At 39.9% G+C, this 25,412-nt stretch overlaps 1 protein-coding gene and 1 pseudogene across 15 annotated transcripts in view; both read left to right on the top strand.

Moving 5' to 3' along the window:
• Nucleotides 1-15,879: 15,879 nt before the first annotated feature.
• Nucleotides 15,880-16,585, top strand: LOC149215324 (uncharacterized; annotated as a pseudogene).
• LOC149215323 (uncharacterized) overlaps nucleotides 15,894-25,412 on the top strand; it is a 202,873-nt gene continuing 193,354 nt past the window's right edge. For 9 of the 15 annotated variants that reach the window (XR_016251023.1, XM_089392593.1, XM_089392597.1 and 6 more), the window contains exon 1: nucleotides 15,954-16,034. The gene's annotated coding sequence lies outside the window, so the exon portion shown is untranslated. Of the gene's footprint in view, nucleotides 16,035-25,412 lie in introns of all 15 variants that reach the window. The other 6 variants (XM_089392587.1, XM_089392584.1, XM_089392586.1 and 3 more) reach the window with 1 other exon arrangement.

Here is a 25,412-nt window from a genome sequence, read left to right as displayed (position 1 = left end):
TTAATCTTGGAAACTCTTCCAAGAAAGCGTTAGCCGCCCAGCAGCAACCAAATTCAAAGAATCCTAAGAAGTCATATCCTAAAAAGAATGGTCCTAAACCAAACAAGGGTCCTAAGCAAACTCAGCCTCAAAATGAAAGATCATTTCAGCAAAATGATAAGACCAATAAAAACAAATGGAAGAAGACTGATAGACATTGTAACTTTTGTAATCGAGATGGCCACTTAGAATCTAAATGCTTTAAGAAGATGGAAGCCTTGGAAGCCGCAATGAAGAAACATAACATCCATGTGGAGCATTCTTCAACTTCAACTTCAACTTCATCTTCAGGAATGGCACTTTCTGCATGTCGTTGTCAATCATCTCAGTCTGGTTATGCATTAAATGTATCTTCTTCTTCTCATTCTCATGAGTGGCTCATTGATTCTGGAGCCTCTTATCACATGGCCAAAAACCAAGCCATGTTTTCTTCTTTAAATGATTGTAACACCAAAAATATATATGTTGGTGATGATAGATGTCTTAATGTTGTAGGGACTGGAACTGTTCATCTAGACAATGGTCAGTTTAATGATGTATTATGTGTTCCAACCTTATCCTGCAACCTTCTATCTGTATATCAGATAACTCATTCAGGTGAAGGTAAAATTGTTGAATTTTCACCTCATGATGTTGTAATCAAGGATCTAAGAGATCCTAAACAGATTCTAGCTACTGGTATTGCTGATGATTCCACAAGGTTGTATAAGTTTCACAACTTTGGGTCATCAAATCTTCCCTCAGTATTTGTTGCTCATAATGATGAAGTGAGCAAACTTTGGCATGAGCGATTTGGTCACTTAAACTATTGCTCCCTTCAGCATCTATGTAAAGAAAATATGGTGACAGGTCTTCCTATGGTATCTTGCAGAGATGGTGTTTGTTCCGGATGTGTACTTGGAAAACATCATCGGGACAGTTTTGAAAAACGTGCCTCTTGGCACGCCTCAGCCCCTTTACAGCTTGTGCACAGTGATTTATGTGGTCCACTTCCTGTTGCTTCATTCTCTGGCTGCAAGTATTTCTTAACTTTCATTGATGATTTCTCCAGACGCACTTGGGTATACTTCTTAAAACTCAAGAGCGAAGTATTTAACACAATTTTGGCCTTCAAAGCCTTTGTTGAAAAACAATCTGGACATCAAATTCTTAAGCTAAGAACTGATAATGGTGGAGAATATGTTAAAAACACCTTCATCAACTTTTGCACCGAAAATGGAATTCAAATGCAACATACTGTTCCATACACTCCACAACAAAATGGTGTAGCTGAAAGGAAAAATCGCACCTTAAAGGAAATGGCTAATTGTATGCTGCAATCTAAAGGACTCAGTCTTAGTTTTTGGGCCGAAGCAATTAATTGTGCAAATTATATAATAAATCGCACTCCTACTAAGGTTCTAAAGAATATCACTCCAGAAGAAGCTTGGAGTTCCATTAAACCAGATGTAAGTCACTTTCGTGTTTTTGGAAGTGAAGCATGGGCCCATATTCCAGATGAAAAGCATAAAGCTTTAGAACCTAAAAGTGAGAAATGTACTTTTGTTGGATATTCTGAAGATGTAAAAGGTTATAGACTTATTCCATTTAAGTCCAAAAATGTTATCATTAGAAGAGATGTAAAATTTGATGAAAATAAATCGGCCTGCGAGCCTAGTCCGGCGGATGTGCCACCTCTTCCTATCTCTTCTACTTTTGAAAACATTTCTTCTTCAGATGATGAAAGTGAGGATGACAATCCTCCCCCACCTTCTCAGGATCCTCAACTTCCAAGATGGGTCCGTGCTACTCGGGATGCAGCAGGTGATCTTGCCGGTGATCCTACAGATCAGCGACGTACACGTTCTCAGTTTGAAAGAGCCTCTTCTTTACTGGCTCAAGCTCCAGTAAATCATGATCCTGACACTTTTGCAGAAGCTTCAGGCCATCCACATTGGGAAGCAGCTATGAATGAAGAATATCATTCATTGTTGGCAAATGATACATGGGATCTTGTTCCTCTGCCAAAGGGACGCAAACTTGTTAGATGTAAATGGGTTTACAGAACCAAGTATGGACCAGATGGGAAAGTTGATAAACATAAAGCTCGTCTTGTTGCTAAGGGCTTTTCACAGGTTGAAGGCATTGACTACACTGAAACCTTCTCCCCTGTTGCCAAAATGAACTCTATCCGCCTTGTTCTTTCCCTTGCTGCCTCTTTAAAATGGGAAGTCCATCAGATGGATGTTAAATCTGCCTTCTTGCACGGGGACTTGCATGAAGAAATCTATATGGAACAACCCATTGGCTTCATCCAAACAGACTCCAGCCTTGTATGTCGACTTAAGAAATCTCTTTATGGTCTCAAGCAAGCTCCTCGGGCTTGGTATGCCAAAATGGATAGCTTTCTTTTAGAATCTGGCTTTTCTAGGTGTTATTCTGACAATACTGTCTACACCAAGAAAGTGGGCAACTCTCTTATCATCCTTGTTCTTTATGTTGATGATCTTATTCTTACTGGTAGTGATCCCAACCTTATAAACCATGTGAAGTCCAGCCTTAAAAAGAAAATTGAAATGACAGACTTAGGACACTTACACTATTTTCTCGGTCTTCAAGTCTTGCAATCCAAGGAGGGTATTTCCCTTTCCCAGTCCAAGTATGCTTGTGATATTCTTCGCCATTTTCACATGGAAGACTGTAAGCCAGCCCTTTCTCCCTTTCAGTCTGGAGTCAAACTTTCAGTCTCTTGTACTTCTCCTGAAGTTGATGCTACCTTATACCGTCAACTTGTAGGAAAACTCTTGTATTTAACCCATACTCGTCCTGACCTTTCCTTTGTTGTTGGCCTTGTTGCTCGTTTTATGCAAAACCCCCGTGAAAGTCATTGGAAAGCAGCTAAAAGAATACTTCGTTATGTTCGAGGTACAATACAGTTTGGGATTCATTACAGTGCCAAAGCAGCTCCTCTATTAGTTGGTTTCACTGATTCTGATTGGGCTGGTGACCCTGATGATCGGAAGTCTACTGCCGGTTATGTCTTCACTCTTGGTTCAGGACCTATTACATGGGCTTGTAAGAAACAGGCTGCCATTTCTCTTTCATCAGCAGAAGCAGAGTATCGTGGTGCCGTGGAAGCTAGTAAGGAAGCCTTGTGGCTTCGTCAGATCCTATCAGAGTTTGGCTTTGAGCAGCAGCATCCAACCACACTTTGGTGTGATAATCAAAGTGCCATTCAGCTATGCAAAGATCCAGTCCAGCATCAGCGCAGCAAACACATTGAACTACACATGCACTTCATCAGAAAGCTCATTCATGACCATGTTCTTGAAGTGCAATATTGTTCAACAGATGATCAGGTTGCAGACATCTTCACAAAGGCTCTCACAGAGGCGAAGTTCACTAAACTTCGATATATGCTTGGAGTTCAGGAAGTTGTCACTAAGGGGGGATAGGCTCTAGTGCCTCCTTCCTTATCCTATTGTGTCATATTTGTAAATCCTTCAATCCTATCCCAAGTTGTTCTTAAGGGGGGATGTTAGGATATTCCGACACATAGGAAATAGTTAAGTTCAACTTGGTCTAGTATAGAGTTAGGTATAGAGTTAGGTAAAGTGTGTTTCTTTACCGTTGTACATTTTGTAACTTACAATCCGACGGTCACGATATGTAGTGATCCGACGGTTCACTCTCTCCTCGGTATTACCGACACTTGATCCGTGGCTTGACACCCGATTGGTCCATGAGTTCTATTTAAAGCGCATGGAGGGTCATTGTTCGGGTAATCCGTGCATGAGAGAAGCTTATGTAAATTTTCATTCTTTGATTAATAAATTGCCTGTAGTAGCCACGTTGGCGCAGGCCGTGGACTGTTTCCCTCTTTGAGGGTTTTAACCACGTCAAAAATGCTAGTGTATTGATCTGTGATCTGGTTGTGAGCGGTGTCCTTTTGGTGTTCTTTCTGAGGAACTTACCCTGTAAATTCCTACAATTTCGTCTCTTGGAACGTGAGTTTGATTACATTGAATATCAACATATTCCAAGATATTTAAACACATTAGCAGATGCAATTGCTTCTCGAATGTTAAATAGACATTTGCAATCAATCATACAAGTAAATTTACAAACATTCCATAACATGTTTTGCAAGATAAGCTGGTAATAATGATATAGTATACCATAGTAGTGTGTCAAATATATATCATCTTTGATCATAGGTTGAAAAACACCTTATGATCGGCAAAAATGATAATACAAAAAGCAAAAATGTCATATGTGTCTACAATAAGCGATCATCCTATCACTGGTGATGATCACGATACGAAACCACTGTACGGGCCACCCTACAAAGGAACCTCCTAAAAGGTCCTGGGACCCCGATCACATAGCGTTGCAGCCGGAGAGGAATGTCATCTATAGTGGTCTCTGGAATGTCCGCTGTCAGTCGCTCTAGATGGCTCTCCAACTCGGCCAAAGTCTCTGTGGCTTCGTCCTGTGGGGCCGGTGCCGCTGCAACTGGTTGTTTTCTCTCGTAAGGCCGGAGAGTGGCTGGTCGTCGTGGACCTACATCTACATTTGAAACTTTTTACTATCAATTTTGGGACGAAATAAAAACAAAAAAATTATTAAATTAGAGAATGTCAAACTGATGTTACCTGAGTCATCCCATTGCTCTCCTGGTGGAAGAGCCATGTCCGGGTCACCACGGAAATCAACCCCGGCATAAGGAAAGTCCTGAATAGCAAATATTTGGTTCTCTAACCAATGAAAGTACTCAGGAGTGAATCGAACAACTTCCGTCCCCTCCTCAGGATGACGGGCCATAACTGCGACCCATCGCATCAGTTTGGGCTCTCGAGGAAGCCCAACTTCAACGTAAGATGTTGCAGGATCAACATTGGAACCCTCTCCAAGCCAAAGTTCACAACTAAAGCACCATATCCAAAAGTCTTCAATTGTTCGTTCTTGGCTCTGGTCAATTGGCCTTTTACATTAGCCAACACAGCCTCGCACCAGTTGAAGATGGTGCCTCGAAAGCAATCCACTGCCATCCGCATCTGGGATCCAGTGGCCACATGTAGTGCTGCGCTCCCGCAGAGCCTGGTAACTGTAAAAGCAATAACCATAAGTTCAGGATGGGATATGGTCTTGATATCTATCCCTTTGTCTCTGGTCTGGACATTGCACCACTCTAGCCGGAGGCTATCGACAGACTGGCCACCTGGCCTAGTCCCGAATAGAGTCAAATGTTCACCTCTCTTAGGCAAACCAGTCAGAAAATAAATGTCTTCCGGCTCCATTTCGAGCTGGTGACCACCTATGAAGAAGCACTGATCCTGGACGTTCCATCTATCTACCAGCCACTGCAAGAAGTCCACCTGGGCCCTCATGCCAGGTATGGCCCAGAATTTGTACAAGCCGCATGCCTTCAATGCATCAATCGAAGGTTGATGATTAATGGCGGCCAAATCCACATCCTCGTGCTCCCGTTCTCGCCAATCAAGCATGATGAGTGATCTACATTCAGTAAAATGGTGAATTAGAATATATAGAATTAAAATTTTTGGGTGAATTTTGAGTTTATTAGGTTTTAAAAACCTTTGCGTGGGGTCTGCACCCTCTCTTTTAGAGACAGTGCGTGGGTCCGCACTCTGCCTTAAGGGCAGGTGTGGACCCCCGACTTTTTTCCAAATGCGAAAAAGTCGGGGTCCGCGGGTCCCCAGTGTTACACCTGCGGACCCCCGCGCGCGGGTTTTTAAACCTAGAAACCCCCAAAAAATCAATCTAAAGACCTAAAAATCAATTTGAAACGGATGAAAATGAAGAGTAGGATGATGTGGATTACCTGGAGGAGACGGCATTCGATTTCAATGGTCGGATTTTCCGCAGTCTTCACGGGAAGTTTCTGACCAAAAGCCCTCTTTTCTCACCTCAACAGTCAAACGGTAAAAATGAATTGGTAAAAGTCCTTTTTATAAGTTTTTTGGATAAATGAATTGTCAATTTGTTTATTTTTCACTGTGGAAAGGTATTTTCGAAGCATTTTTATCTATTTTAAACAGGTATGAGTAATGTTTCGGCTTTTGTGCAGGATAATGGATTTTTCAGGTAAAGTTGATCATTTTTTACGGAAAAACATTAGAGTCACCTTTAAGCTCTTTTCTGACTCCTAAAACATGAAAAAATCGTCGAGTTTTTATTTTTAAACTCGTTAAAAGAACTAAAAAGACGGTCCTCTTACAGCCCTTTTCTGACCGTAAAAACACGAAAAGTTTGTCGGATTTTTGTCGTTTCAAATTCAATATTGGTAATAAAACGACGTGTCCTTGATCGCTTTTTTACTTTTTCAGATCAGAGACACTAATTATGAAAAATACTCCTTGATCGTAATGATCAAGCGGTTCTCTCAAGTATTATTTTATACTTTTTCGGGCTTGGGAGACACAAATTTACGAAAAAGGACAACCATGGAGTTTTCTTAAGTTTTTTCAAACTCCCTAAAAATGAAAAACGTCGAGTTTCTCCTATACTGGACTCATTAAAATTTAACAGTAAAGGACCTGTTCAATTACAAACAGGAACGGACCACTCCTTCTTAGGGTTCGAATTTAAACTAAGTTGGACTCATCCGAAGGATGAGCTTATAATCAAGCAAACGTTATCCTCCTCAAGCTTGTCAAAAATAAAGAGGTGCTTGCCAGAAATGGTGGGGGAAAAGAGAGAAAAATGAGCCTATTTGTCATACTTTATGTCTCAGAAAAACATTTAACCGCTCTTGAACACGACACTTTTCATTCACCTGGGTTGGGAAATCCTTTGCCTAACAGTTGATCAAACCATTTGAAAGTCTTTAGCTGGTTTTTGGGTATTAACTTTGGGTCAATTGCCACCAAACCATCTGATGTGTCGTTATGTGTTCAAGAGGTTCGTGGAAATAAGCCATTCATATGCAAAATATCTGTCATCCATCTTGACCATCCCTGAGTCAGTCCTTGCAACAAGATTTCGTCAAACTTGATCTATGATTTCGTGTTGTGGGCTTGCCTACGACGGATCGCTTTCTATCGACTTTAGCTCATTATATAGAAAGATGATCTAGAAATCGTCAGTACCTTGGGATCTGCATGCCTCAATGGCAGGTTTCTCGCCTTCGACGACAGGTTGCATCATTGACCTTCGATCAAAGGACTCCGTGACATGTTCGACATCAACACATCTATTCACATCTCATGCATTGTACTAAGTACTTTGAGAGCCATTGACATTAATGGTGGTTTCTCTCACACTTGTTAACAGTTTACATCATTGACTGGTAATCAAGTGGTTTCTACGATGTTCGACTTCAACACATTCATTCACATGGATAGAATCGTACTATTTCGGGAAGTAGAAATCAAGACCCTGGATCTAGTTTTCGCCATCCAGGCTGCGAGGAATTTTGTATTCATTATACTGTAGACTATTCATAAACAGATGGTTGTGTCCATACTGTGTCTACATGTGTCTATGCTTATGATGTATTGCAAGATCGTTCCTGTATCAGAGCAGTAGTTAGTTTGCTAGTTAGTTTTGATCTGAGTATGGGAATGCCTACCTCAGCGATGATATAATCTCATATATATATTTTGTATTGAATGTTGACAGGTTCCAACCGGGCTCTCCACAAGATAATCCTTGAAATGATAAAGTACTTCACTCTTCTTAGATGATACATGAAACCCTTATCTACTACAGACTTCGCACTTTAGGGGGAAATCTGTTACACAAAATATTGTCACCATGACTATTTGCAGTCAGTATGGGTCCATCATCATCCATACTATCCTCCTTGGCAAGTCTCACACCTCAGCTCCTCATGTCAAGCTTTAAAAAAGAGAGAAAGTCCTTTAAAAAATCAATAAATCTCTGGTTCCACACTTTCTCTAACTATTGCCTGTGGTCTCGCACCTCTTGTTCGTGTTACCTACGGACATGCCCGCTCTGTATCTAAAGGGGTGGGTGCGGACCCCTGTAAAAGTAAAAAAGGCGCAAGTTTATCTTCAAAAAACTTACTTGTGGTTGATTCTGGATGATTCTAGAAGGTTTCTTGACGTGGATGGTTTGCTCCTAGGTGGTTCATGCATCCCAATATTAAAGAAGCTAATCCCTTGATGAGAGGAGTTATCCCTTTGAAGGAGGAGCTTATCCCTTTGAAGATGGACCTTGTAACTTCCCTCCACTACACTATAAATTAAGGCAGTGGGCTGGTTGCTGGAGAGGTTAGAAGCTGAACATTTCTAAGGGTAAATGTTGGTGAAATTGAGACTCCCTAGTTAAGCTTGAGAGGAGAGATTACATACCTTTTGGCTTCATTGGGAAGTGAGTGAACTTGTCAAAGTAGAGGAAACTTCTTATTGGACCCTGGGAGGAACTTGTACAACATCAAGGCACAGGTTGTAAAGTTCCTCTTTGATTTAATTTACAATCAAACTCATTTTTCTCAACAAATTGTCTTATGTGATTTGTTTCATAAATTCCTTGATCATTATGATGGATATGCTTTATTATATTGGTTTTTCAGGTGCTATTTAATGTGTGTGCTTGTTTGTGTCTGCAGATTCTACATAAAGGAGCTCATTTGGATCAAAGGAGCGAGGCTTCTACAAACTTGCACTGGACCCAAGGTAGGCCTAAACACTTGTTTGCCTGTATTTATAAATTGCATATTTAGTGAAAGATAGAATTTGATTGCTTTGTTTGTCGCTAGCTATCATTAGATACTAGGGAGGTCGGTCTTGTCAGCAAGAACGACTCATTTCGTGTGACAAAAGCTTTGAGAAGTAAAAATGAGCATGACAAGCTAAAGATCTTGGTTGAGGCCTCACTTGCCCATCAAAGCAACTAATGAAGGAGCCTTGTGCCAAATCTGGGCAAGTTTTGGTGAAATTTTGTCATTTTGAAAATTTGAAATTTTCAACACAGGAAATTGTAATAGGTGCATAACACCACTGGCGCTGCGCTTTTTACTGGGACAGTTTTTGGAGAATTGGCTCACATATTTAGATTCAACATGATGAGAACATCAATCCTTGAAAGTTTTAGCAAATTTGGAGAAGATCTTGGAAACCTAAAGGTCAAAAAACCATCAAAAAATGAACTCTCTGCCACTTTTTGGACGCACAGGAAGCAGTATTGGGAGATTCCACTTTTGAGGGGGAAAATGACCTTCAAATGCAACAATTCAAAATGTTCCAGAAACTAGACATGAAGACCTTTCCAAGGAGCTATCTTGGGCTCAATTTGGTCAGGGGAAGGCCTCCAAAACTGGGTCTGAAAAGGTGTTGCGCATAGGAACAGTGGCGCTCTGCATAGGATTAATTTTGCTAATTTTGCTCAAAAATCAAAATTTTGCCTAGTTTTTCTACAAGTTGACTTTTTCTTTCATCTTGGATGAATTTATGAATGTAAATGATGTTATGCTATGCAAATGTAATTGAAAAATGACTCTTGAGGGTAGATACATCATTTTGAGGTGGTTTGGGGGGTAAATGAATTAGTTTCCTTGGTTTTAGAGGCAAGCTGTTCCACTGCTTATATTCTTGTTCTTAGTTTAGATATGGTTGAAACCACTCCTCTTCTCATGGATTCGACCCCTAATGGCTAGCACAGGTGGTTTGATGCCTATATTATGTACTTTCTTAGTCATTTGTAAAGGTTGGACTCTTGTGGATGCTTTGAGCTTCATTGTACATCACTACAATAGTTTGGCAAGGAAATAAACTAGGGTTTGCAGCTATTTTTGTGGGATTCTTGTGGTAATGTGTCTTGGCATTGTTTCTCCTTTTTTCATTAGTTTTTCTCACGTGTTGTATGTGCCAAAATCTATTTCATTCTTCTTAACTAAATGAAATCAAGATAGATAGGTAGAATACATTGGTAACAGTGCTCTGCCTTGGGAATACATTTAGTTTTTGATGTTTTCAGCTGTATGAAGAGGACTCATGATCCTTGCATGCCCTCCTCAGCTTCTCACCAGTCTTAGACCTTCCATATTACTCAATTCCAAGTGCCAAAACACCTACCTACCTCGCCCCATAGAACACCCTGCAATTCTGACTTGATTTCCCAGACCCAAAGCTGTGTGCTCCATTTGATCCAACAACAAAACCTTCAAAATCAACCAAAACCCTAGAGCTACTATACCTAGCCTAAAATTCATATTCAATTCAGTCATCTCCACTGAGATTGAGAAGGAGAGAGCCCTCTCTCGACCTCGTAGCGCTAGCTACCAGGTTAAACTTGGTTTGTGGTTATCCTAAGATTGCCTCCCTTCAGCCTAAGGTTGATCTAGGCTCTAACAGCATCTACATGCACATGGAACATTGTAAACCAATGTAGAAACATTGATATTAGTGCAATAACCAACTTTTCTTTGTTTATGTTAAAAGTTTCTTAACACTCTTTTATCCAGAGGAAATTTGTGTCTTTTTCTAGTAGCTTCTCCAGTGGTGTTGTGATTGTTACATAGTTTATAATAAACTTCCTATAATGTCCAAAATGTCCCACCATTATGTGTAGTGTATACACATTCATTGGGGTAGGTGAGTCAATTATGAAAGCAATTTTTCTTTGTCCACAAGTAGTCCATCCTTGCCAACTACATGATCGAGAAGCATCCCATTGCTTACAAATAATGCATTTCTTCAAGTTGAGTGATAACAATAGTTGTCTACATTTTTATGGCATTAAGTACAATACTTGGATGTGCTTCTTTAACAAAGTATATAATGTGAAGTCATTCAAGTATACTTCTAATAATTTGTGCATGAATTCTTTAAAATTAGCAACTATAATTAGTGAAATCACTACAGGAATGTTCCTTAAATTGAAGGGCCTCACCTTATATAAAGAATGCCCCCTTCATAGAAAATTGGTATTTTTATTGTCTTTTTCTTCATTCCTTACTTGGTGGTATCTAGAGAATCTATATGCAAATGAGAAGACCTCTTTAGTTATCACATATTCCAATATTTTCTCTGTGAAAAGGGTAGGGAATAGATCATGTATCCAAACTTTTATATCTTCTCTAATTTCTCTGTCCCCCACTCTTGCGGTCACTTTTATATTCATTGTTTGCTTCATATCCATTTATTCTCATGCAACTTATGGGTGTTTCTTTCATTGTGGGTTTTGGTGGTATGCACATGAAAAATAATTTGGGGTACATGCTCTCCTTTGTCCAATTAAGTGTCTTTTTGGGCTTTGTGATTTAACAAAGACATTTGGGCCCCTCCCTTGCTACTTAGGATCTCTATTAGGCCTCATGCACTAGTTGGTGACTTAGTTGAGGAGTGCCCTTTGGGTCCCCAAACATATGTACTTGGCATACCCTTTGAGGAACTTGACATGCATTCCAAACCATGAGTTGTTTCAAACGTACCACACTTGTTTCCAAATGATTCAACATTTTTTTTTGTAGTAGAGAATGTTAGTTTTCTAGAAATACCTCTAGTACATGGACTAAAGTATATGGTTTGATTTTTCTAGAGAAAGCCACCTACTCAAAGACCAATAACAAAGTTTGCTATCCCTCAAACAACCCAATATATATTTGTACAAACTTTTCTCTAATTTTAAATGTTCTCTAATCTCACCCTTCGATATACTATTTGATGAATGAAACAATCTCCAAAAATATTGTGATCTCCTTCCACATTCTACATTGTTATTCTTACTAGGATATGTTGTCTTTGTTAACCTTTCCCCTATTTGGAGGCTTCTATTTTTGGCACTTTCCTCTCCATTTGGATTAGATTTTCCTTTGTTGCTTTGGTTAATTTTATTGATGTATTTGTCTTGGTACCTTATTCACATTTTATCATCCTTTCTCCCTTTACTCAAAAGGGAGTTTCAATAAAACTATGGCTAAGGATGTAACGTTCTCAGCTAAGGGTATACAAGTTGTCCATAATTTCATTTCTTTGATTTATCCTTAGTTATATAGTTTTCTTGTTTCTCTTGTTTCATTTCATTTGGAGATAACATATCCTAGTTTGTTTTCACAAGAGAAGCACTACATAAATACATAGAATAGGCTCTAACCCTCTTTATGACTTTCTATTTATATATTTTCCTCTGAGCCCCAGTAGCTTGTTGTTTATTTAAATTAGATTTTTGTTTGATTAGATATCAAACCTAGTTAATAGATCTTGCCAAACTAGAAGGTTAATATGTTCCTTCCAAGTTTGCTTTCTCATCAATGGAAATTAATGAATCTATTAAATGGCTAATGCTTATTTCTTTCTATTTGCATTCGATGGAACAAGGTGTTAACTAGTATTGCATACTTTTATTTCCAACTCTTTTTTTCATGCAAGAAGTTAATTTGCATAATAAAGAGAAAGGGGAGAATAAACCCTAAGTATTTCTATTTCCTTTTTGAATTTTTTTTGGTTGTTTAGCTTGTTGCCTCAATATGCCTAAATAAATTCACACATAAACCCTAATAACAACTATAGGACATTGAGGACAAGTTCACGTTCTAAAACAAACTTAGTGAACCACTTCTCTTGTCCTAGTTTTTTTGAATTGTCCCAAAATTAGGTGTCAAATCCATTTCCTTTCCATCCACTCATTCTTGGTCTTCCCAACACGTAATGGTACTGAAGTATCACACTCTAACTATCATGCTACATTTCAAGTGTTGAAACATAGAAATTTTTTAGAGTGGCAATCTTCTTATGCCTTTTAGTACAGGGAAACTAGATTGTTGAAAGATGATATATGGCTAATTATTTCCTGAATAAAGAATGTGTTGATTGCGCATTGAAACTTGTTTTTATAAATATTTTTTCACTCTCTAGAGTTTTATTGTTAAAAAATGCGTGGATTATTTATTATGGTATCTTTGATTTTGACCTCTTTTCCTTTTCTAGATATCTAAGTATATAGGAATATATTTAATGACCAATGAAGCTATAGTTTATTATCAACCATTCTCTTCCATTCTAGTTCTAAAACTAGATATTAGCTACACAAAAAGAGGTTTTTCCCAAAAAACTATCAACGACTTATTTCCAAATAAAATCACTCTAGATAGAATAATAAGTTTAGTAGTATTTTATGTATTTTCAACTTTAATTAATACCATATTTTTAACGACTAATATAAATATAGTCTGAGACTTTCTCTGGCTTAAAAAAAGGGCATCAGGAAAATCCAAGTCTTAGGAGATTCAATTTTGATAATAAAACACATGAAATACAATTCATCAACAAACAACATGAATCTAAACCAAATCATTACTAGATCCCAAGGTATGATTCCTCTCTTTGATTTGGTGTCATTCTTTCACATCCTAAAAGGGAATAACTGGGAAATAGATAAGCAAGCAAATTTAGCCTATCGGTTGAATGTAGAAAGAAGTATAGTGAATGAAATAGAGGAAACACTATGCATTCCCTAAACATGGTAAAGGTTTTAAAACATTGGACTGGGGAAGGCACTCTTAGCTGGAACAATAGGTTAGGAAACAAAATAAACAAGGTTAATTTGGAGTTAACACCTATATATGCTTTGCTCCCCCCTCTCTCCATTCACCCTCTTCGTTCCCCTACCCCCCCTCCCCACCCCCCTCGCCCCCTCCTTCCCCTCCTCTCTTCTTTCATGCCATTTCTCCTCCCTAGCCCTTGTCACCTTTCTTCATTTCAATCCAAGAAGCCTCGTTTTGAACCGAACCATCTCCCGATCCTTGGTCCCTGTCTCATCGGCCCTAACTTTGCCCAGCCCGTACTCGTGCCTTGTGGCATAGGTTTGCTCGACTTGCTGTTGCAACATGGATGCTCCCATCACATATGTCCTATAATTGGAGAGCACTCATAGCATGAGAGCCCAATGCTTACAACATAGAAACAATTGCAGTGGTTGGCGTTCCAACATAGGAGAAAGTAAGAAAATGGGAGAGGGTGATAAGCATTTAATCCGTCTGATATGAATTGATCATATCGTGCGTGGGAGGAATGCATGGGTAAGGATGAAGGACAAAGTGAGAATATCAAAAATATTGGCGGAGCATTGAGATCTCAACATTTTGAGCACCAATTTCCAATCTTGCATAAGAGTTAAGACTTGCATATTCTATAAATTGGGTAACGATTTAAGCTTTTGTCATTTTTTTGGTCAGTATCTGCTTGGGTGGTCTCTGTGAAGACCCAACAGCCAGGGCTGAGGTCACTGAGTAATTTCTGTAGGATTCTGGTCAGGGTGTTGGCCACAAGGTTGGTAACTGGCGGTGTGTGCAGTCGTGGGAGGAAGTTGAGTGATGGTAAGGGTGGAATTTTCATTGTGCAACAAGATGGTGGCATTGGGTTTATTTCCTGGAATAATCCTGAGTGGGGGGTTCGTGGCACCTTAGAGATTGGTCACTCTGGTAGATCCTCGGTGGTGGAAATGAGTGTGCAGAGAAACTCAGTGGAGGAGGGCTTGCTGTCTGGTTCTTGGGTCCACTGTCAGCCTCGGACGGGGGGGTTAAGGTAGGGCAGGGCTCGGGAGGGTGGTAGAAACAAGCATATCTGTAATGACTATTGCAAGAGGATATAGAATTCAGGGAAGGTCTAGAAATTATGTAGAGGTGCATCCATCAGCAACAAAAGGAGGCACTATAAATGCAGGAGCAGCAGACTGAGAAGAAGGAACACATCTAACAATTGGAGGATGAGGTGGACGTGTTGAGACAACAAATTGAGCAACTAAAGCTCAAAATGGTAGAGAAAATCTCGAGGACTGATGAACAATATATTGGACTTGATCTTGATAGTCCAACGCCAATGGAGGAGTAATATGTTTTCTCTATGAGTTAAAAATGCTTTTTAATGGAAAACTTCACTTGTAAATATTTATTACATCAATGTTGTAGAATGTATAGCCATAGGATACCAGTTATGGGAATTTTTTTTGGCTTTTTGGGGAAAAATTCTCTGGGAAGGAATGGGGAGTAAATGAATTTTCAGAAGCCCTAAAATTTGATGTAAAATCTTGATTTTGGACGCGAATGGGCACGATTTATATATAAATATACTACTCTTTTTGGTTTTAAAAAACATAAATATAGTCCAATATCAATCATTCTCTTCCATTCTGATTTGAAACTTGATATTGGCTACAACAATGAAGGTTTTTTTTCCAAAAGGATTGTCAATGAACTATTTTCAGATAAAATAAGCCAAGATTGAATAAGAAGGTCTAGTAGTATTTTTTTGTATTTTCATCTATGATGAATACATTCATGTTATATTTCACTATTAAAGTGAGTCTTTCATATGTTTTTACACTCTTGCAATGGAATTTTCCTTTTTGATATTGCAGAAAATTTCATGAAAGGTTATCAACTTGTCTTTTGCCGAGAACAATTCAAACTAGGATGGAAGGAAGCCAATTATAAGTCCCTTGCTTGTGTTTGGATTTGGTTGATCATTATGATTTAATGTGATAAAAATTTCATAAATTCTCTAAAAAACTCCACATAAATCACAATTCATAACCTTTTTATCACATTAAATCATAATAATCAACCAACTTTTTATCACATTAAATCATAATAATCAACCAAATCGCTAAATATGTTTGGATTTGGTTGATTATTAAATCATAATAATCAACCAAATCCAAACATATTTAGCTCCCCTTTAACCAGTACTCACATGATAAGGGATTTTAAGATATTAGTTTGAGACGAAATAATAATTTGGTCTCAAATTGTCTTTTTTACTTTTTATTTATTTTGCTCTCCCTTACAACATTTCTTTTTATAATAAAAAAAAGAGCGGGAGTAGAATGATCGCCATACCAGAGCTAAATTTTTTGTTAAAGAAAGGAAACATAAAAATGGAGAGCAACACGGAGATTTCCGTAGGTGACTAGGGAATGTTGTCCCTAAACTTGACACAACTACTTGGGCTGCAAGACATGCTCTCGACATTCATGGTATGTAGAGTCTGGAATGAAGTGCTCACACGGGAAACCCAAAAACTCCTGATCAGGTCTGGTGCACTTTCCCTTCTCTCGTTTCTCACTTCAAACATGTCAAGCACTTAAATATCTTTCAGTGCATGGATCAATCGCAAACCAAGATCTCCAGTTGGCCTATGAATCCATTAAAAACCTAGTTACTTTATTATTAAGGAACCCTAACCAACCATAGAAATGCATTTCAAATCTAAGGATTGTAGGGTTTGTGAATAATTGAATTGTGGTGGAGGATGTTTCCTTGACTCCCATACCCAATTTGTAGGATTTAGGTATTGAGGCCTTGACTAGGGTTTGTAAAGGGCTTAGTGTTATCAATCTTGCAATTTGTAGGAATTTGTCTAATAATTCCCCAGAAACCCTTAAAAATTGTGACAATATCCAAGAATTGGGTTTAAACGGTGATTTTGGATTCAATCCATCTGATTTGATAAAAATAGGTGAGAATTGTCGAAGGCTTTTGAGTTTCTCACTCGAGCTCCAACTATCTGTTGACATTGCCTTAACCTTCTAGTCTCTGGCCACTCATTGCTGCAATCTACATGAACTATCTTTACAATTTTGATGTACAAACTTGTAGACATTTACTTTGTTATGTAACTAGACTGTTCTGTAACTGCCACGATTTGGGAGATGAGAATATCGAGCTCTTATTTCTAAAAACCCTACTTTATGGGGTTACATATATGATCTTAAGGATTCATGGAGATTGCCTACTGCAGGCCATCCATACCTGTTATAATGTTAGCTTGGGAAACAAAAACGCGGTTAATCAGACCACCAATTAGGAAATCTGGTATTCAGAGTTGATAATTACTCATCTCATGCCAAACACCTACTCTTTCTCATTAGGTCATCATGGATGCTGTTGGGAATGTTGAGTCTCACTATCCACCACAAGGTATTTTTCTTAATTCGATAAATTCCAATCTCTTTCACAGTGAACACATTTTATAGGTTTTCTTATGTTGACTGAAATAGTTTGTGGCTTTAACATAGATTTATTTTTAATGATAAATGGGAAGCATTTAGAGGAGATTGTTATGGGTGTGGGATTAAGTCAACATTTAGTGTTATACAGTTTGTGTTAGAACTATTCTCTAACAAAACCTTTTCCAAAGTAGTGTTAAACCCTACAAAGATACAAAATATGAATTTTTGCAAAAGTGAAATAGAGGGACTATGCTACAAACCAATCTCCTCAATCACTATATTCGATGGCTTGAGAAATTACCCTCAGGTTTGCTTTTCTCTAATTACGCCGTAAGGCGTTTCCCCTCTGAAATGAACTTTCCTAAAATCTACTTGTCATCTCTATGTGCCATTAGATTATGTGTTAGACGATTAGAGGATTGTTAATTGTTCGATCAAGGGAAGGTAGTTGAGTGGTTGGAACTGTTCACGATATTTACTTCATGAGTCTTCAACTTTCTGAGCGCTTGGAGAAAAAATCAGCGTTTCCCTCTGAAATGAACTTTCCTAAAATCTACTTGTCATCCCTATGTGCCGTTAGATTATGTGTTAGACGATTAGAGGATTGTTAATCGTTCGATCAAGGGAAGGTAGTTGAGTGGTTGGAATTGTTCACGATATTTATTTCATCAGTCTTCAACTTTTTGAGCACTCGGAGAAAAAATCAGTTATTGTTTCCTCCCTAGCTATAGCGTGAGCAGCCCAAGGAGTGTCCCAAATCGATTATACAGAGAATCATGGCGGTGCAAGGGCTCCTTTATCAAGGTTATCTTCAGGCGACACTTACTACACACTGGAATCTCTGCAAGGCGTTACAACTCTTCCCCCTTACCATTCTCATCAACATCGTTTCCTTCCTCGGCGTTTGCTCTCCACCAATCTGTCCCCATTCACATGGGAGGCAGGCCAATGCCACCTACAATATCAAACAGCAGGAATTTGTTAATCAAACTTTACCTCCACCTTAGATCTATCAACATCAGTCACGCCAACAAGAGGTATCTGTTTTTTTTTCAAATTTCCATTCCAGATTGTGCAATGTATCCATCCTTTTTCATTCACTTCTTAGCCTCTCAACTTTGAACTTTGTTTTCTGATTCAGTAGTGTATCCATTCTTTTTAGGTTTTGTGGACATTAGATTTGAAAATTTTCTCCAAGGTTTTGTGACAGTTAAGACACTTCAGGATTGCAGAACATAAATCCCTGGAGATTCATAAGAAATGTTTTTGAACATGCTGGAATTAAATATTACGTAGGAATTTCAAAAATTTTGATGTGATTCATAAGAAATGTTTTTGAACATGCTGGAATTAAATATTGCGTAGGGTAGGATTTAGAAAATTTTGATGTGATTCTGAACTTTCCATATGTAGACAGTTCTTAAGGTGGCTGTGATTACGAAAGAAATGATTAACCTCTTTGCAAGTTAATTCGGTTATCCTTTGTTAAATTTGGACAACTAGGTCCAAACTCCATGTTCTGATGCTCAGATTAAGAGGCTAATATTTTTGTTGGATTCCTCTTTCTGAGAGGTGTAAAATCCATATAAAAATAGTCTTAATGCGATGAGTAGAACTTATATTTTGAATTTATTATTCTTAATAAATTATATGTGCAAGGTCAGCCAGTTTTGTAATGTAGGCTCACATGCCCAACAGATGTGTCACACACCCTCATTGATGGATATATATACAGGAAAAGTTGGAGAGAATTTGAACACAACACAAAACTCACATCTTCCTCTCTCATCCTAAAAAGTACGAGCTACCTGGAGGACGAATTTCAGCCACACGTGGGAAGGACGAAGAGGATTTTTCTGCTGCTAGGGTTTCTGCTGCTAGGGTTTCGCAGAAGTTTGACCAGCGTTGACTTTGGTCAACGCTCGGTCCAAACAAGCTGAAAACTTGTGGGAGGTTCGATTTTTGAAGGCCGTACTACTGGCACAAAAATCGAGGTCAAAGGGTTGACCGTTTTGCTGTTGCGTTGACTTTTAGCTTGCTGCCCCTGCGTTGACTTTTCAAGACAACGTTGACTTTTGTAGAACTGACTTGGGTTGACTCATCTACTGGTTGGAGGGTTGTTGTGACACATGCTGGGCTGGCTGACCAAAGGAGACTTTGCTGGTTGAAGCATCCTGTTGACCGCCGAAACGAACACATACATTTTTCTTGTTTCTGATTTGTCTTCTGTAAGATCTGCTTATATGTTCTATCTGCATTTTGCTTATCTACTTGTATGATTGCTGTGAGAAAAGTGAAATTGCTCTTAGCATAGAACATCTACAAAACTTTACATGGTATCAGAGCTGAGGTGAAGACAAACTCTATCTATAGCAATCATCATCGAAGGAAATGGATTCCTCTAAGCTTGAATTCAGGGAGAATGACAAGCTGACTGGAAGTGATGACTTCCATGCCTGGAAGATGTTATTAGATCTCAAATTAGAAGATCATGATCTCCTAGATCATGTGACAGGGAAGATTCAAGAACCTCCATCAAATGCCTCTGCTGCTGTTAAATACAAGTATAAGAAGGGAGAAATCAGAGCAAAGCTGCTGATCAGGGAATCCATAAATAAGAGTCTGGTTGCCTACATATCTGAACTAGGCACATCCAAGGAGATGTATGACAAACTGATACTTATGTTCCGAGTAAACAATGTGAACCAAGTGCTATTCCTCAAGAACAAGTTGAAGAATATGAAGAAGGGCCGAGACGAGTCTATTCAAACTTTCTTTATGAAGTTGACCGAAACCAGGAACAATCTGCTAGCTATTGGGGAGACAATAGCTGATCGTGAGATGGTTCTCACCGCACTTGGAGGACTTCCATATGAATGGCAAGTATTCACAACTACCATTCTCAACAATAATACCATCCCTAACTTTGATGAGCTTCTGTCTAGATGTATGCAAGAAGAAACAAGGATGAAGGAATTTGATAATGAAAGAAATGCTGCCTATGTTGCTCATTCCCGAAAGAAGAACTCTGGTGGTTCCAAGGACAAAGGAAGGACTAAGACTCAAAAGAAGAAGGGTAAATGTTTCACCTGCCATAGGACTGGACACTATGCTAGAGAATGCCCCTTCCAGAAGAATTCTCCCGATAGTGACGACAACAACAACAACCGAAGGAATGGGAATCGAAGAAATGACAAATCCAAAGGAAAGAGGAAGGCTCACTTTGAAGGAAACAATCCACCTTCTAAAAGGACCAGAAATACCAGGTATGAGGAGTCTAATGTTGTTGATAAAAGAAATGAGTATATTCTAATATCTGCTCTCTCAGCTGCATCTCCGCCCGACACTATGGATGTCTGGCTAATCGATAGTGGTGCCTCAAGACACATCACCGGATTCAAGGAAGCACTTTCTGACATGGTTGAAAGGGATACTAATCTAGAAATTATCCTTGGGGATAATGCCACTTATCCTGTGAAAGGGACCGGGACTGTGACCCTCCACTTGTCTCAAGGACAAGTCCTCCATCTACAAGATGTACTCTATGTACCCAAATTGAAGAAGAACCTTGTGTCTGTATCTGCCATGGAAGACAAAGGATTCAATGTAACTTTCTCTGATGGAAAGGTACTCATGTGGAAGAAGAGCTTCAAGGAAGCTATCTCAATTGGTTTTAGAGTTGGTACACTCTACCAGGTTGGAGGGAGTCCGTTGGGAGCTATGACTTGTGATACTATCCGTCAAACCGAACTATGGCACCGAAGATTTGGACACCTTCATTACAAGGCTCTTCCCGAAGCAAGGAAGGTGGTGACAGGGATGCCTGATTTTGGAAATAATCATAAAGGTGTATGTAAGGGCTGTGCTGAAGGAAAACATACAAGGGGACCTTTCCCCTCAAGTGTCACAAAGACATCTGAGATATTGCAACTGGTCCATTCTGATCTTTCCGGTATGTTGCCTGTAACATCCCTGGGGGGATGTTCTTACTATATGACATTTACTGATGACTTCTCTCGCAAAACCTGGATATACTTCTTGAAGAAGAAGGATGAGGCTTTCATGTGGTTCCGTACCTTCAAAGCCTTGGTGGAAAATATGACCGGAAAGAAGATCAAGATTTTGAGGACTGACAATGGCACTGAATATGAGTCAAATGAGTTCAAAGACTTTTGAAGAGAAGCTGGCATTAAGAGGGAGACTACCACTGCATATACTCCTGAGCAGAATGGTGTTGCTGAACGCAAGAATAGGACTATTGTGGAAGCTGCCCGTGCCATGCTATGTGACCAGGGTCTTCCAAAGTTTCTGTGGGGAGAAGCTGCAAATACTGCTATGTACATTCAAAACCGATGCCCTCATTCCGCTTTGGACTCCAAAACTCCCGAAGAGGTTTTCTCTGGTAAGAAACCTGATGTCTCACATTTTAGAATTTTTGGATGTCCTGTCTATTTTCATGTGCCGAAAGAAAAGAGAAGTAAGCTGGATGCTACTGGGAAGAAAGGAATGTTTGTGGGCTACAGTGAGACTTCTAAGGCATATAGAGTCTATGTACCTGGTCAAAGGGAAGTAGAGATAAGCCATGATGTCACTTTTGACGAAGATGCTTCCCTGAAGAAAGTAGTAGATCTTCCTAGATCTGAAGAAAACCATGAAGAAAGACCTGGAAATCTGGAAGAACCCCAGGATGAGACTATGCCTGATGTTGAAGGGCCAATGGACCCTATTGATCCTTCCCCTTCTCTAGGAAAGAGGCCATCATGGCTCAGGGACACCCTCGAAGATGCTGAGGGTCATGCTGCCCCAAGGGGAACATTCCGAGAAAGCAAGAAGCCGTGTAGATACCAAGGGTATCTAGCTGCCATGAGTACTATTATACAATCTGAACCTGGATCTTTTGAGGAAGCCATCAAGCATCAAGTCTGGAAGGATGCTATGCATGAAGAATATGAGGCTATTATGAAGAATGATGTCTGGGATGTGGTCCCGAGACCGAAGGACAAATCTGTTGTCACCGCTAAATGGCTCTACAAGATTAAACATGGATCTGATGGGAGTGCTGAAAAGTTTAAGGCAAGATTTGTTGCCCGTGGCTTCTCTCAAAAGGAAGGAATTGACTATGACGATATATTTGCACCTGTGGCTCGATATACCACCATCCGATCCATCATAGCCCTTGCTGCTACGCAAGGATGGAGTCTTCATCAGATGGATGTCAAGACCGCTTTTCTGCATGGTGCAATAAAGGAAGAGGTGTATGTAGAACAACCTCTGGGATTTGAAGTTCAAGATCGAGACACTTATGTCTGCAGGTTGAAGAAAGCCCTCTATGGGTTAAAGCAAGCACCCAGAGCTTGGTATGAGAGGATGGATAGTTACTTGATGAAGCTGGGCTTCACTCGAAGCAATGCTGATCCAAACCTTTACTTTAAGGTTGAGGAAGGAAAGCCTCTCATTCTAGTGCTGTATGTGGACGACCTCTTCCTGACAGGTGATGACCCTCTCATTCATCAATGTAAGAGGGAGCTTGCTGCTGAGTTCGAGATGAAAGACCTAGGACTGATGCACTATTTCCTAGGCCTGGAGGTCTGGCAGAGACCTGGAGAGATTTTCCTTTCTCAAGGAAAGTATATTGTGAAGCTTCTGGAAAGATTTGGGATGGTGGACTGTAAGTCCGTGTCGACACCAATGGAACTCAACTTTAAGAAGTTGAGTGGCAGCGCTGCAGGGCCTATCTTGGCCAATCTTACTGAGTATCGTCAACTCATAGGAGCTTTGATGTTCTTAGTGAACACCCGTCCGGACATATGTTTTGCAGTGAATACTTTGAGTCAACAGATGGTTGAGCCTCATCATTTTCACTGGTTTGGTGCCAAGAATCTTTTGAGATATCTTCGGGGCACGATAAACCATGGGCTGAGATACACTGCCGGGAGTGTGATACTCCGGGGATATACTGATGCCGATTGGGCTGGCAGTGTGGTGGATCGTAAGAGCACATCTGGATGCTGTTTCAATCTTGGTTCTGCTTCGATCTCATGGATGAGCAGGAAGCAGAAGTCGGTGGCTTTGAGCACCGCGGAGGCCGAATACATTGCTGCTAGTATGGCCTGTTGTGAAGCAGTTTGGTTGAGGAAGCTCTTTAGTGAGCTGTTCCAACATGTGCTAGATACCACTGTAATACTCTGTGATAATCAGAGTGGGATTCGTATGACTGAGAATCCTGTGTTCCACGACCGATCCAAGCATATTGATATCAGGTACCACTTTATCCGGGATATGGTACAGCGAGGCGCCGTAAGGCTCGATCATATAGGAACTGATGAGCAGGTTGCGGATATTCTCACTAAGCCCCTGGGGAAGGTCAAGTTCCTAACCTTCCGTGAGAGTCTTGGTGTCGTGGAAAGACCCTATGATGTGGGTCCTGTTGGACGATGAGCTATGGGAGCTCTGGGGGGCTTTGGGGATAGCTTCTCGGAGCTATAAGCACTCATAATGCTTCTGCCCCACCCTTGTGATTATTGAGTTGGTTCGCCACTCATTTAATCTGTGCCCCGTATGCATCCTACCCATTGAGTTCAGGGCTCATGGGAAGTACCTCTCATTTGGCCAATGAGGTGTGGAAAAGCTAGAGACTATTAGCAAAGACTGATGGACGCATCAGAGATTGCCGTACTCTCTATCTAGGATGGCATGGTCCAACCACTTGATCTGGGATCAAGATTTGTGAGGTCTGGGACCTCTGGACTGATTATGTCAGTTGGGGAATGATGTCTTTGTGACTGACCCACTTCTGTTCTGAAATAAAGAAGCCAGCAAAGCAAGTTTCGGCGGGATGACTCACGATGTTAATTGCACTAATAGATGGAGTTCTCCCTAGTTGAGAGGGAGTGTTAAATTTGGACAACTAGGTCCAAACTCCATGTTCTGATGCTCAGATTAAGAGGCTAATATTTTTGTTGGATTCCTCTTTCTGAGAGGTGTAAAATCCATATAAAAATAGTCTTAATGCGATGAGCAGAACTTATATTTTGAATTTATTATTCTTAATAAATTATATGTGCAAGGTCAGCCAGTTTTGTAATGTAGGCTCACATGCCCAACAGATGTGTCACACACCCTCATTGATGGATATATATACAGGAAAAGTTGGAGAGAATTTGAACACAACACAAAACTCACATCTTCCTCTCTCATCCTAAAAAGTACGAGCTACCTGGAGGACGAATTTCAGCCACACGTGGGAAGGACGAAGAGGATTTTTCTGCTGCTAGGGTTTCGCAGAAGTTTGACCAGCGTTGACTTTGGTCAACGCTTGGTCCAAACAAGCTGAAAACTTGTGGGAGGTTCGATTTTTGAAGGCCGTACTACCTGGCACAAAAATCGAGGTCAAAGGGTTGACCGTTTTGCTGCTGCGTTGACTTTTAGCTTGCTGCCCCTGCGTTGACTTTTCAGGACAACGTTGACTTTTGTAGAACTGACTTGGGTTGACTCATCTACTGGTTGGAGGGTTGTTGTGACACATGCTGGGCTGGCTGACCAAAGGAGACTTTGCTGGTTGAGGCATCCTGTTGACCGCCGAAACGAACACATACATTTTTCTTGTTTCTGATTTGTCTTCTGTAAGATCTGCTTATATGTTCTATCTGCATTTTGCTTATCTACTTGTATGATTGCTGTGAGAAAAGTGAAATTGCTCTTAGCATAGAACATCTACAAAACTTTACATCCTTTCAACGTAGAAGGTTCTCTGTAGCAAGGGGCCTCTGTAAAACTGAGGCACCTGCTGTCTTTCTGAGGCTGGGAAAATGCAGCTGTCCCCATTCACATGGGAGGCAGGGCATTGCTGCCTACCCTTTCTCCTCGATTGGTACCCATGACCTCAGAGACACGATGATTGGGGATCCCTACAGACAACCCATTACTGACAGAGAACCCACTTTGGGATTGTGGAAAACAAACTTGAAAGTTTGGAAGCCATGATGAAGAGAATTAGGATGTTGGCTCAAATCCTCCAGCAAAAAATGATGGTGAACATTAAAATGGGATATGATTTTCTCCATGATGAAGAAATGACACAAAAGTAACAGACCCGAGGCAATGACTCTACAAATGTCAACCAAAAACGAACAAAGAACATGCATCACAGAAATGACCAGATAGATAATCACAGCTCCATTCAATTGAAGCCATGTCAGTTGATACACTTGATTTCATAGAATATTTTGACAAAGGTGGGAAACAACAAATTACGTGGCTTTGGGAAACTGATAATAGACCATGCTTGGATGGCAGAAAAGGCATTTTACTACAACTAAACTCTACTCTCAAGCCTAAGATAATCACCAATCAATCTCAAGTATGGTATTCCTTACAATTCTTTTCAGCTATTACGTTGAGGAGATCTGAACCACTTGCGGAGGGAACAACTCTCTATGTGACAAAAGGAAGTTTTTGTT

Source organism: Pinus tabuliformis, chromosome 1_1 (genome assembly GCF_031772625.1).
Source record: "Pinus tabuliformis cultivar Carrire ecotype Pingquan chromosome 1_1, CPIR1, whole genome shotgun sequence".
Lineage (NCBI taxonomy): Eukaryota > Viridiplantae > Streptophyta > Pinopsida > Pinales > Pinaceae > Pinus > Pinus tabuliformis.
The sequence above is the reverse complement of the archived record's forward strand: the minus strand, read 5'-3'. Positions and strand labels throughout refer to the sequence as shown.